Genomic DNA, 11,573 nt, shown 5'->3' on the forward strand with positions numbered 1-11,573 from the left:
AATGGGACGAGGTTGCCTTCGTGCCTCAAGGCTCTTTTGGTTGGGGGTGTGCACAATGGTCACTTTGTTTTGCCTGTCAGGTGAATGAAACAATCAGTGTCATCACTTGTGGTCAAATAACGAATCCCCAGCATGTATCGCACCAAGGGATCGAAATGAGAAAGAGTGTGTGTGCCATTGTCATCGGTTCACATTGCATGCATGGGTGGCACTGTAACTCCTTTTGTCATGAAAAACCAAAACGACTCTCAAAAATGGATATCTTAACTCTTGCATCGATGAAGAACATAGTGAAATATGATACTTGGCGTGAAATGTAGAATCCCATGAGCCATCAAGTCTTTAAATACAAGTTTCACCCTAAGCCATTAGGCCAAGGGCCTAATTGCCTACGTGTCATGCATCATTGTCCCCTCAAACCCCCCACCCATCAAGCTTCAGGCGAGGTGGCAAAAGATGGCCTCCTATGATCTCATCAGTTGTCGTTGGCCCAAAAGTGAGTCCACGATAAAAATAATGCTGTGACCGTTGCTGGCCTAACATGCATTATCACTAGTGACGAGCATTTATTTTCCATCTGAACCCCATTAGACCCCTCACATCGTGACCTTAGGTCAGGCAAGATTACTCTCTGAGTTTAAGCATAACAATATGTAATGGAAAAGAAACTTACTAGGATTCCCTTAGTAATGATGAACCAATTGGGAAAAGCCTAACTTGATAATCGAGCATCTTCAATGTCCAAATTGTAGTCTGGAGAAACATCCTCAATGGTGGACTGGGCCCATGTCCACTAGAAAGAGGTATCAAAAAGGGTGAAACCCCCGTTATGCCTAGACCCTATCACACCATGAGGTGCTTTCTACGAGTCGAGTTGTTTAGGAATGTAGCCCTAATCAGGTAGTAAATTCTATCCAAGGCTGAATACAAGGAAGAGACCAATAACGAACAAGTATCGTAAGGGAAATATGAAAAGGACTTTAAAAAAAAAGTAAAAAAGTGCATGAAATTATTGGTAGAGAAGTTGATGGGGGCTAGGAATGCTCATCAGTTGGATGTGGAATGGTGAGAGTTGGTCCACCAATCGGCTTGGGGCTTGGATGGATGTGGATCATGGCAATGGCCCAAGCTCAAGCTTTTTATTTGCCTACAGAGACATTGTTGCCACTATCTAATAATGCAACACGTGCCATCTAGATGTGTGTCAGTGCACATGTGCTCCTGGGGTCAACCTACAGGCTCCCCATCTGGCTCATCTTGAAACACAAACCAAGGAGTCTGACATGTGTGCAAGTCAACAAGCTAGAAAACCCATTAAGTGTAAGGAAACTAATTGGTAAGATCCCTTGCAAGTGCACTATCAACCAACCTTGATCTTTTGGACTGCGCTTGAGTGAGGCGAAGGTAGAGGAAACTCTGATGGAGGCCCGCTGTAATACTAACATGCAAATCATTCATCTGACTTAGGTATAGAGTGAAAAACTAATTGAAATGTCTAGTAGCTAGCTCTCTCTAAAGTTCTCTCAAGATAGTTGGAGCCTTTAGCAAGTTCTATCAAGTAAAGCTAATGATTAGAGGCATCAGAGATGTAACACCTTTGACCTATTCTAAAACTTTAAATAGGCAAGAGGGTGAGGCTACTTCATGGAATAGCTCCATAGAATCATGAGCTCCAAGTGGGCCATTTTGTTAAGCAGAAATGGTGATGCAGGATAAACTAGAAGCTAGGTTACGATGCCTAACTACATGCTAACCTAGAACCTATAAAGGGTGTTGGTCAATTAAGACAATAGGACAGTGGTAATAAAAGTCAAAATCCACTAAAGAGTGTGTAATAACTCACCTGCTAAATCAACTAGCCTTAAAAAAGGATGGTGCTTAAGCACACAACCTATATATGGCTGTTAGGGCAAGGGCTAGGCCCTAATGAATAGTAAGGTGTGGGGGCACTGCAAAACCCAAAGCATGAGTAGAGAGACCATCAGTATAGATCTTGGTGGTAGTAGCAAATATTCAAATAAGAACTTTGAAGGCAGAAAAAGAGAAAGGTTCCATGTGAATGGCACTTGCACATAGGTTAGTCAATCCTAAAAGATGGGGAAAGGTAATCTGATAGTATGTCTAGCATAAGCTTCAAAAGGGAATCAAGCTACAATTCTTAAACCAAGATGCGGTGACTAATGGCAATGTTAAGGAGTTTGAAGATGTTGGTAGGGGCCTTAGGAAGGGTTATCTTTTTTATTTAATGGCTACCTACCCTAGAAATGGCTCAACAAAAGGTAGGGTACAACAACCAAAAGAGCACTACACGTTGCATGGTGTCTAATGAACCCTTGGCAACCTTTGAAAATCTAGAAGACCAACTACCATCCATGCCCAGTCATACTCATAATTGCATCAGGTCTCTAATGTGAACAACCTTTGGTTGATGAACCAATATAGGTAAAGGATGTCGATAAAATAGATTTGTAACCTTGGGAAAAGGGTTGGCTCTGAAGGCTAGGCATGGGGGTTCCAATCTTGAACCTATCGGCTATCGGTGCATTACTTGAACTGCTCTTACAATGAGAATGGGTCATCACATGCCGATTAAAGGATGGACTGAAAATGGCTCCCTTGGGGGTCTTTCCTAGATGATGAATAGTTGACTCAAAACTGTTATGAACAAGGGGAATCCAACTATTTAATTAAAACAAAGCATTGCAATGGTCCCTACAGATGCTCACTCAATGTTATTTTTGCGCAGTACTCTGAATATCAAAGTGAAGAAATTCAACCAAGTGCAGGTAAATAGTGGGAGCAACTATGACTCTCTTAGGGTAACCAAATGCCTTGTCATCTAATTAGTGACATGCATAAATGGATTAATGAGATTCCCATTATCCCTATCTACTATCCAACAAAAGCATAACCAAAGGAATGAGCTTAGCGGAGTCCAACTTTGTGAAATGACTTGGAAGGTATAGGATAAGTGGGAGCCCTTGGGCAAAATTGAAATATCACAACTTTTAACATTATTTTGCTTATTCCATGAACCAGAAGTAGGGCATGACCCCTCTTTTTGGAGCCAAAACTACCCTTGGTTGATCAATCCAAGCGTAAGACATTGTTAGGTGGGGAGTTTGTCTAAGCCAGCACATTTGTTAAAAGATAATACAAGTGTCCTAATATGAGCTCAACAAGAATAGAAATCTTGTGTGGAACAAAAGGGTAAAAGCTCATTTGATTCTATTTTCCAATACGAATACGAATCATGAAAGTGTGGCCTATTGATCCTTTAGACCTTTAAAATTTAAAGCTAGAGGTGTTAGAAAAGTAACCAGAGGGATAATTGGCTTATGATAACCAAGCATTCATAGCGACACTACTTTTTGATTCTTTGATGTTGGCTCTTCCTATCATTGTGAAGCAGAATTCACCAAGTATTATATTGTTCACCCACCGCTAGGAAACATGAGCTAGGTTTAGACTACCATGAGACAGGTTAGTTTTACCCTACTGATGGTAGCATCACACCTAGTGCAAGTTGTTGCCTCAAACACCATCGACAACATCTGGCCCTTGGTTGGTGCAAGCAATTGCATCAAATATAACAACAAATGCTAGCCCATTGTTACCCTGGACACCATATGTAGATGCTAGCACCATGGTGCGGGATGTTGACTCAGACACCATCGCCAGATGCTGGCACTTTTTGTGAGCACTTACCTTAACCATCGTTGGTGCAAGTGGGCCGTTGGTGTAGGTTATTGCCTTGAACACCTCTTTGGTAGATTTGGCACTTGGTATGACATGTGTATTGTGACCTTCCCACCTAAGGCACTTGTTTGCCCCTCGACCACCATCAACACCAAATGGTGCTCGGTGCATATGTCATGGGCAGTTTTAAGCCAAACCCCGTGTGACCTTGGATAGCGAATTGACTCCATTTGCTAAAGGTTTAAATGATACATTAGTACTCACCAGCTATTTAGGTCCAACTCAAATAAAATTCAAATTTGGCTTGGTTATTATCGAGTCAAGGCAAGTTCAATCATTCTTATTCCTAACTCGAGTAGCTCACAAGCCTAATTGACCTTTTTATATTTTAATGTATTTTAATTATTTTAATTAATAAAATATCTTGAACTTGAGTTCAAGCTCAAGCACAGCTAATTGAGCTTTTGTCGAATAAAAGAATTGAGCTTAATCAAGCAAGCTCAAGTAGCTTAAATTCTATCTTAAGTTAAAATTGAGCTAAAAAATAAAACTTAATCGAGTTTGAGCTTTAAATTTTGAGTTAAGCTCGAGTCAAGTTTTGAGCTTTGAATTTTGAGTCAAGCTTAAGCTTGAGCTTAATACTGTATTGGCTTAAACTCGATCGATTACATCTTATTGTCTACCTAAGTCAGCATACTAAACTCAAGTGCTTAGCATAATTCCAGCTTGTCAAAGATTATGCTGCAGTGCTAGGCCTTCTAAAAGCCCATAAATATAGATCCTCCTAGGATTGTGTTTAGGTGTGTTTGTACCTTGGTCGACCATGCACCCATACCTAGGTTTGACTGTGTGTCTGTGCATCACTCACCAACTCTTGCACCTTGGCTTGGCTCGATTCTATTGAACTTGAATACTATGCCTGAACCTTTGGAATCTTGATCACTATCCATACCACTATTTTGGGCTAGTTCCTAATGACCTGGGCCTCTAATAGGCCTCAAGACTTGGTCCTTGTAGATGTCAGACCCTATCTCGCTAGAACTAGAATTACTTCTAGACTCAAAGAGAACCCCTAAGCCTAGACCAGTTTATGGATTGTAATACATGCACAAGCCTTGACCACCTTTAGGACATGTGGGCCAGTGGACTTGGCACATGCTAGCCCTTTATGTGGGCAATTACCTCGAATAGCATCAGCACATGCTAGGCTACACACCATATGCAGGTATCCTAGGCCTAGGCCATGCATCATGTACACTACGATCTGCTAGTAGGTGAGCTCAGGCACATCTTTATATTTCTACAGTGCCAATGCCATTTTTATGGCTTGTAAATTCATATAAGTGCTTACCAATGCCCACATCAGGGCCTAGCTCCATGGTGCCTAACTTGAACATTATGTCTCAACCTCTGCAGTCTTGATCACTAACCATACCACTATTCCAAGCTAGTTCCCCATGACTTGGGATTCCAGTAAGTCTCAAGGCTTGGTCCTCCTACTTGTCGAACCCTATCTTGTTAGAACTAGAGCTATTCCTTAACTTGGAAAGAATCTTTAGGCTTAGACCAACTTGTGAACCATGACACATACACATTCCTTAACCACTATCGGGACATGTTATCCCTTGGTCTTAATACATGCTTCAACCACCATCAGCACATGCTGGCTCTTTATACGGGTAGTTCCCTTGAAAACCATCAGCACATGTTGGGTTGAGCACTACACGTGGGTATCCTGGGCCTTGGCCATGTACCATGCATACCATGACCAAGTAGTAGGTGGGTTCAGGCACATTTTCATATTTTTGCTAAGCCAATGCCATTTTTATGGCTTGTAAATTCATATAAGCACTTACCAGTACCTGCACTTGGGCTTGACTAAACTCTGCCGAACATGAGCACCATGCCTGAACCTCTAGAGTCTTGATCACTACCTATACCATTGTTATGGGCTAGTTCCCCCTAACCTAGGCCTCTAATATGCCTTAAGTCCTAGTTCCCCTAGCTGTCGAACCTTGCCCCACTAGAATTGAAACTATTATTCAACTTAGAGAAAACCCTTAGGCCTGGACCAGTTTACAGACCATGACATATACACATGCCTTGACCACCATCGGCACCTAATGAACTATGGTGAATGCACATGCCTCGACCATCATTGGGATAAGTTGGCCTTTGGTTTTGATACATGCATCAACCACCATCAGCACATGTTGGCCTTTGGTGTGGGTTGTTGCCTCAAACACCATCGCTAAATATTGGCACTTGGTGAAGCATGTGTACCATGACCCTATCACCACTCTTTAATCCCTTTCAAGGCACTTGTTTGCCCATTGAGTGCCATCAGCACCAAATGACACTTGGTGCATGTGTCATGGGCTCTAATCTTAAGCCAAACTCCATGTGACCTTAGACATGTAATTGACTCATGTGCCTAAGTCAACCTACGAAACTCAAGTGCTTAGTATAATTCCAGCTTGTCAAAGATTGTGCTGCAATACTTAGCCTTCTAGAGGCCCCCAAATTTGATCCTCCTAGGACTGTGTTCAAGCATGCCCACACTTGGGTTTGATCATGCACCCATACCTCAATCATCAGTGCCCTCACTTAGGTTTGGCTGTGTGCCTGCATATTACTCACCAATAACTACACTTGGGCCTGGCTTAATTCTGCCAAACTTGAACACTATGCCTAAGCCTTTGGAGTCCTGATTGCTACCCATACCATTGTTCTGTGCTAATTTTCTGTGACCTGAACCTCCAATAAGGCTCAAGGCCTAGTCCCCCTGGATGTCAAACCCTATCCTGTTAGAACTAGAATTGCTCTTTGACTCAAAGAGAACCCTTAGGTCTAGAAAAGCTTGCAGACCATGACACATGCACATGCCTCAACCACCATCGACATCAAATGACCCTCGATGCATATGTCATGGATCACGCACAAGTTCAAGACCAAGAGGGTCATGTGACAAGACTTACTTATAATGATATGGGTAATGAACTAGGAAGGATTGAAACAGAGGCCTTAAAGGCACTTACTTTACCCAAATGTGTGGGTTAAGCCAAGGTCAGAGTGTAAGAGTGCACTCAAGGTAAGTTGCACAGTGATAGGGATGAAGGCTACTCATTGGAAGTTTCTAGAAAGTCCTAAGATGTGGCACAAGCAGTAAGGCACAAAAAGGCCTAAAACCACTTGGAGATAGGCTAGGCTTACAGGCATGGAAACTTTTAGATCAACCTAGAGATAGGCCAAATGGGTGGGCATGAAAGGGATAGAAAAGCTTGGAGGCAAGCGAGGTGTGAGGGCACTGAAGGTTCCAGAAGGGTTAGGCACATGTGTCACGGGTCGAGACTTAAGCTTTGACCCAAGTGACTCTGAAACTCGGGCATCCACTCACCTGATGTCCTATATCAGCCTACCTGTCATGGTTCACACCATTGTGAGGGACTTACAAATGATCCTACAATGAAGGCTCTTATAAAGTACACCCAACAAGGTAAGACTTGGCAATTTTGCATGCAAAATGGTTTGTTGTACACTAGGGGTAGTAGACTATTTGTGTCACAGCGTGGGAAGCTTCACAGGAAAGTTTTACAAGAGTGCCATGATCAAGGTGGGCTGGACATCCAGGGGTGAGCCACACCTTGGCATTGTTAGAGGAACGGTATTACTGGCCACACATAAGAGACGATGTGGAGGCTTATGTGAAGACTTGTCTTGTGTGCCAACAAGACAAAGTGGAGCTCAAGAAACCAGACTGTCTCTTAGAGCCATTACCAGTGCTGGAGCGACCATGGGAGAGTGTTTCTCTAGACTTTATAGTTAGTCTACCCAAGGCAGAAGGGTTCAGAAGCATCATGGTAGTGGTGGACAAGTTTTCCCAGTATGGAATCTTTATTCCAGCAACCATAGAATGCCCAGCCAAGGAGGCAGCTCGATTGTTCCTTAAAAATGTGGTTAAGTACTGGGAAGTGCCGTAGACCATTGTTAGTGATCGAGATGGGCATTTCACGGGCAGGTTCTGGACTGAGTTGTTTAAGCTATTGGGGTTAAACTTAAATTTTTTGACCAACATGCATTCGTAAATTGATGGGCAGACTGAGCATGTGAATGGACTATTAGAAGTTTACCTCAGGCACTATGTGAGTGCCATACAAAAAGACTAGCCAAAGCTGCTAGATGTTGCACAATTTTCTTACAACTTGCAAAAAAGTGAGGTAACGAACTAGAGACCATTTGAGGTTGTGATAAGTCAACAACCACTAACACCTGGTTCAATTGCTATAGGTTATAAAGTGCTGAATCCAGTAGCATACAAGTTTGCCAAGGCTTGGTAAAAGCAAGCTGACTTGGCCAGAGTCTATTTACACAAGGCGATAAAAAGGTCAAAGAAGTAGGTAAACCAGAATAAGCGGGACATATAGTTTCAGGTTGGAGACTTAGTGTTGGTGAAGTTGCATCCCATTGTGCACCATAGAAGGCTACAAAAAGGCCTAGTCCAAAGGTATGAGGGACCTTTTCAAGTAGTCAAAAGGGTAGGCAAGGTTACCTATAAGTTGGATATGCCACCCAAGCTGAAGGTACATCCAATGTTCCATGTAAACATGCTTAAACCGTTCCATGAGGATGAGAAAGATCTAGGACGAGTAAAGTCAAAGTGTGTACCATTAGGAGCAAGGGCCTTATATAAGAAGGAGGTCTATAGCATCATAGCTGACTGAGAGGTGAGATAAAAAAACTACCAACCAAGATAAGAGTACTTGGTGTGCTGGCAGGGACTTCCAGACAGTGAGGTGAGCTGGCAACCAATAAAGGACTTATGGTAGTTTAGGGACCAGATCAGGTAGTACCATACAGAGGATGCAATAAGGGCGTTGCATAATCAAGTGGAGGAGAATGTCACGCCCTAGATGGGTGTACTAGGCACATCAAGCGCACCAATGTGTGCACCCGAGGTTGAAGCCCGTACACTAAGTGCACTGGCAGGAGTTTATGCGCAAGGCATTTAAGGGAAGCGTAGAACGCCTGCACAACCTGCAGGCCAGCCTTATAGCTAAGGCTTGGCCTGTATGATACCTACACCACTTCCAAAAGGGCTCAAAAGGGGAGATGCACAAGGGGATCTTCTAGAAGCCCTCATGATTAGTAGGAGCCTTCTGGCAGATTTGGTTGACCAAATGAAACCAATGCTTGTCAAATTAAGTAGTGCCTTAGTTGGTGATGTGCCATTACTCTCTCTTCATGCTCAGTTAGCCCTTTAGGGCATGCAGCACTTGTATCACATAGGCTTCTATGATCCTAGCTTATTGAACCATGCAACGCCTCTATGCTTAACGTGCCATTACCCTCTTCTTTACACCATGGGGTCTTTACCCTTTTCTCACACTCAATGGGCCTTTTTAGGTGTACAGTGCACAAGTGTAGGGTATCCATGCTCATGTCTAGGCCATTACCCTTTCTTCAACAAACCATCCATTTTCAGGGCCGGTGTCACCTATGCCTCCACCTAAATAAGGTAACATCAATAAGATACATTGAAGCGGTGCTTACCTTAGTAGCATCATCCTATATACTCATGGCCTAAAAGTACTACTCCATCCCCTATAGATAGTTGTCTACTTTCTTAGCTATCCTAGTCCCCTTAAACTCCTTAGGCTTAGGAATCTCCACATAGGTCTTAGACACTCCAGTAATCATGATATTCCTAATGGCTATCTTGCAAGCAGCAAACTCCCCTTGAGCTCTTCCATCTTTTTATGCATGGTCTCCACCTAGGCCGCCAAGGCTTCATTCCTCTGGGTAGTCATGTCAATGGCCTTATTCAAAGCCACTTGCAACTCACTTTTGAGCTCTTCCTCCATGGAGTCTAATGCCTCGATGTGAGTCTTAACCTCGTTAAGCTTCTCCTTCACATCGCCCACTATCACTTCCACCTTAAATAGCCTCCCATCCATGATAGACTAGATGTCCCTTGAACTAGCTTTCTTCCCCCTTCCACAGCCTTACTCCTAGGCCTCTGGTTGTTGGCTAGCAGCATTACTCTGGGATGCCATTTTCTGTAAATGCCTTAAGTGTGATCTGAACATCATTGAATAGAACCTACACAGAACCTACTATGATACCAACTATCATAGGCTTGGACCTTTAAACCAAAATCCATGAGCCTTAGACTAGGAATTAGCTTCTTATGTCTAAGTCAGCCTATGAACCAAGCGTGCAAGCACTAGACTAACTAGAAAGGCAAAATATACAAGTTTGAGAAAATAAGAGAATGTTGGAATATGTTGTATATTATTAAAGACAAAATGTGTCTGATGATGTACAACTAAGGGTAGGGTGACCCTCTATTTATAGTTGAGGCCCTAGTACTAATTATGGCTACTTTCTAAAATTAAAAGATTACATGATTCCAAGAATTAAGGGATTTACACATTAATACATAAATTAAACCCTGATTCTAAGGACCCCCTCCTGATTCTTAGGGTTGACCAGATCTTCCCACTGAATGCTACCAATCCTGGATGCCTCTAAAAGATTCTAGATCTGCCAATCTCCTATGGGTCCACCTAGGTGCGGTGCAGGCTTGGTCCTAGCTAGGTGATCTAGACATTTCTCCCATGCTTATTGCGCCAACCCCTGCAACTGTCCCTAATGCTTGAGCCTATTAATATTTAAACAATTAATAAGTAAAAGATTTAAAAAATAGATCTGTTTATCGAATAAGTTTAAATAGTTATGATTATTTTAACAATTATTTATTTTAAATTGTTATAACTTTTAGTTTTCTCATATAACAATTGTTTTTGTTCATACAAGCTTATTCAGATTAAAATAATATTAATTTATTAATATTTCGACAATTAATAAGAAAAAAATTTAATAAACATGTTTACCAAACAAGTTCAAATATTCACAACTATTTGAGTAATTATTTATTTCAAATCGTTATGACCTTTTGTTTTGCCATAAAACAATTGTATCAATTCATATAAACTTATTCAAAATAAAATAATACTATTTTATTAATATTCCTAAAATTAATGAGTAAGAGATTTAAAAAATGAATCTATTTACCGTACAAGTTCAAATAGTTATAACTAATTGAACAATTATCTATTTCAAATCATTAAGACCATTTGTTTTTGTCATAAAATAATATAAATTTATTAATATTTCAAAAATTACTAAGTAGAAATTTAAAAAATAAATCTATTTTTTGAACACATTCAAATAGTTATAAATATTTGAACAATTATCTATTTCAAATAGCTATGACATTTTGTTTTGTCATAAACCAATTGTTTCTATTCATATAAACTTATTTGAAATAAAATAATACTAATTTACTAATATTCCAAAAATTAATAAATAAAATATTTAAAAAATAATTTTATTTATTGAGCAAGCTCAAATAGTCATGACTGTTTGACAAAACAAAAGTCATAGCGATTTGAATTATATAACTATTCAAATGGTCATAACTATTTAAACTTATTTGGTAAACAAATTCATTTTTTAAATCATTTACTTATTAGTTGTTAGAATATTAATAAATTTGTATTATTTTAATTGAAACAAGCCTTTATGAATACAAAAAAAATATTTTATAACAAAACAAAAAGTTATAGCAATTTGAAATAAGTAACTGTTCAAATAGTCATAACTATTTGAACTTGTTTGATAAACATATTTAGTTTTTAAATCTCTTACTTATTAATTTTTGAAATATTAATAAATTAAAATTATGTTATTCCTAATTAGTTGTATGAACAAAAACAATTGTTTTATGATGAAACAAAAGGTCATAATGATTTGAAATAGATAATTGTTCAAACAATTATAACTATTTGTATTGGTCATGCCAATAGATTCAT

General features: G+C 40.3%; 2 pseudogenes; both read left to right on the forward strand.

The window, feature by feature from the left end:
- The first annotated feature begins 243 nt into the window (after positions 1-243).
- LOC149517889 (5.8S ribosomal RNA) lies at positions 244-399 on the forward strand (annotated as a pseudogene).
- Positions 400-604: 205 nt separating this feature from the next.
- On the forward strand, positions 605-4,080 carry LOC149517890 (25S ribosomal RNA; annotated as a pseudogene).
- The last annotated feature ends 7,493 nt before the right edge of the window (positions 4,081-11,573 follow it).

Source organism: Durio zibethinus, chromosome 8 (assembly GCF_047325235.1).
Source record: "Durio zibethinus cultivar Kanyao isolate XHJ-2024 chromosome 8, ASM4732523v1, whole genome shotgun sequence".
NCBI classification, from domain to species: domain Eukaryota; kingdom Viridiplantae; phylum Streptophyta; class Magnoliopsida; order Malvales; family Malvaceae; genus Durio; species Durio zibethinus.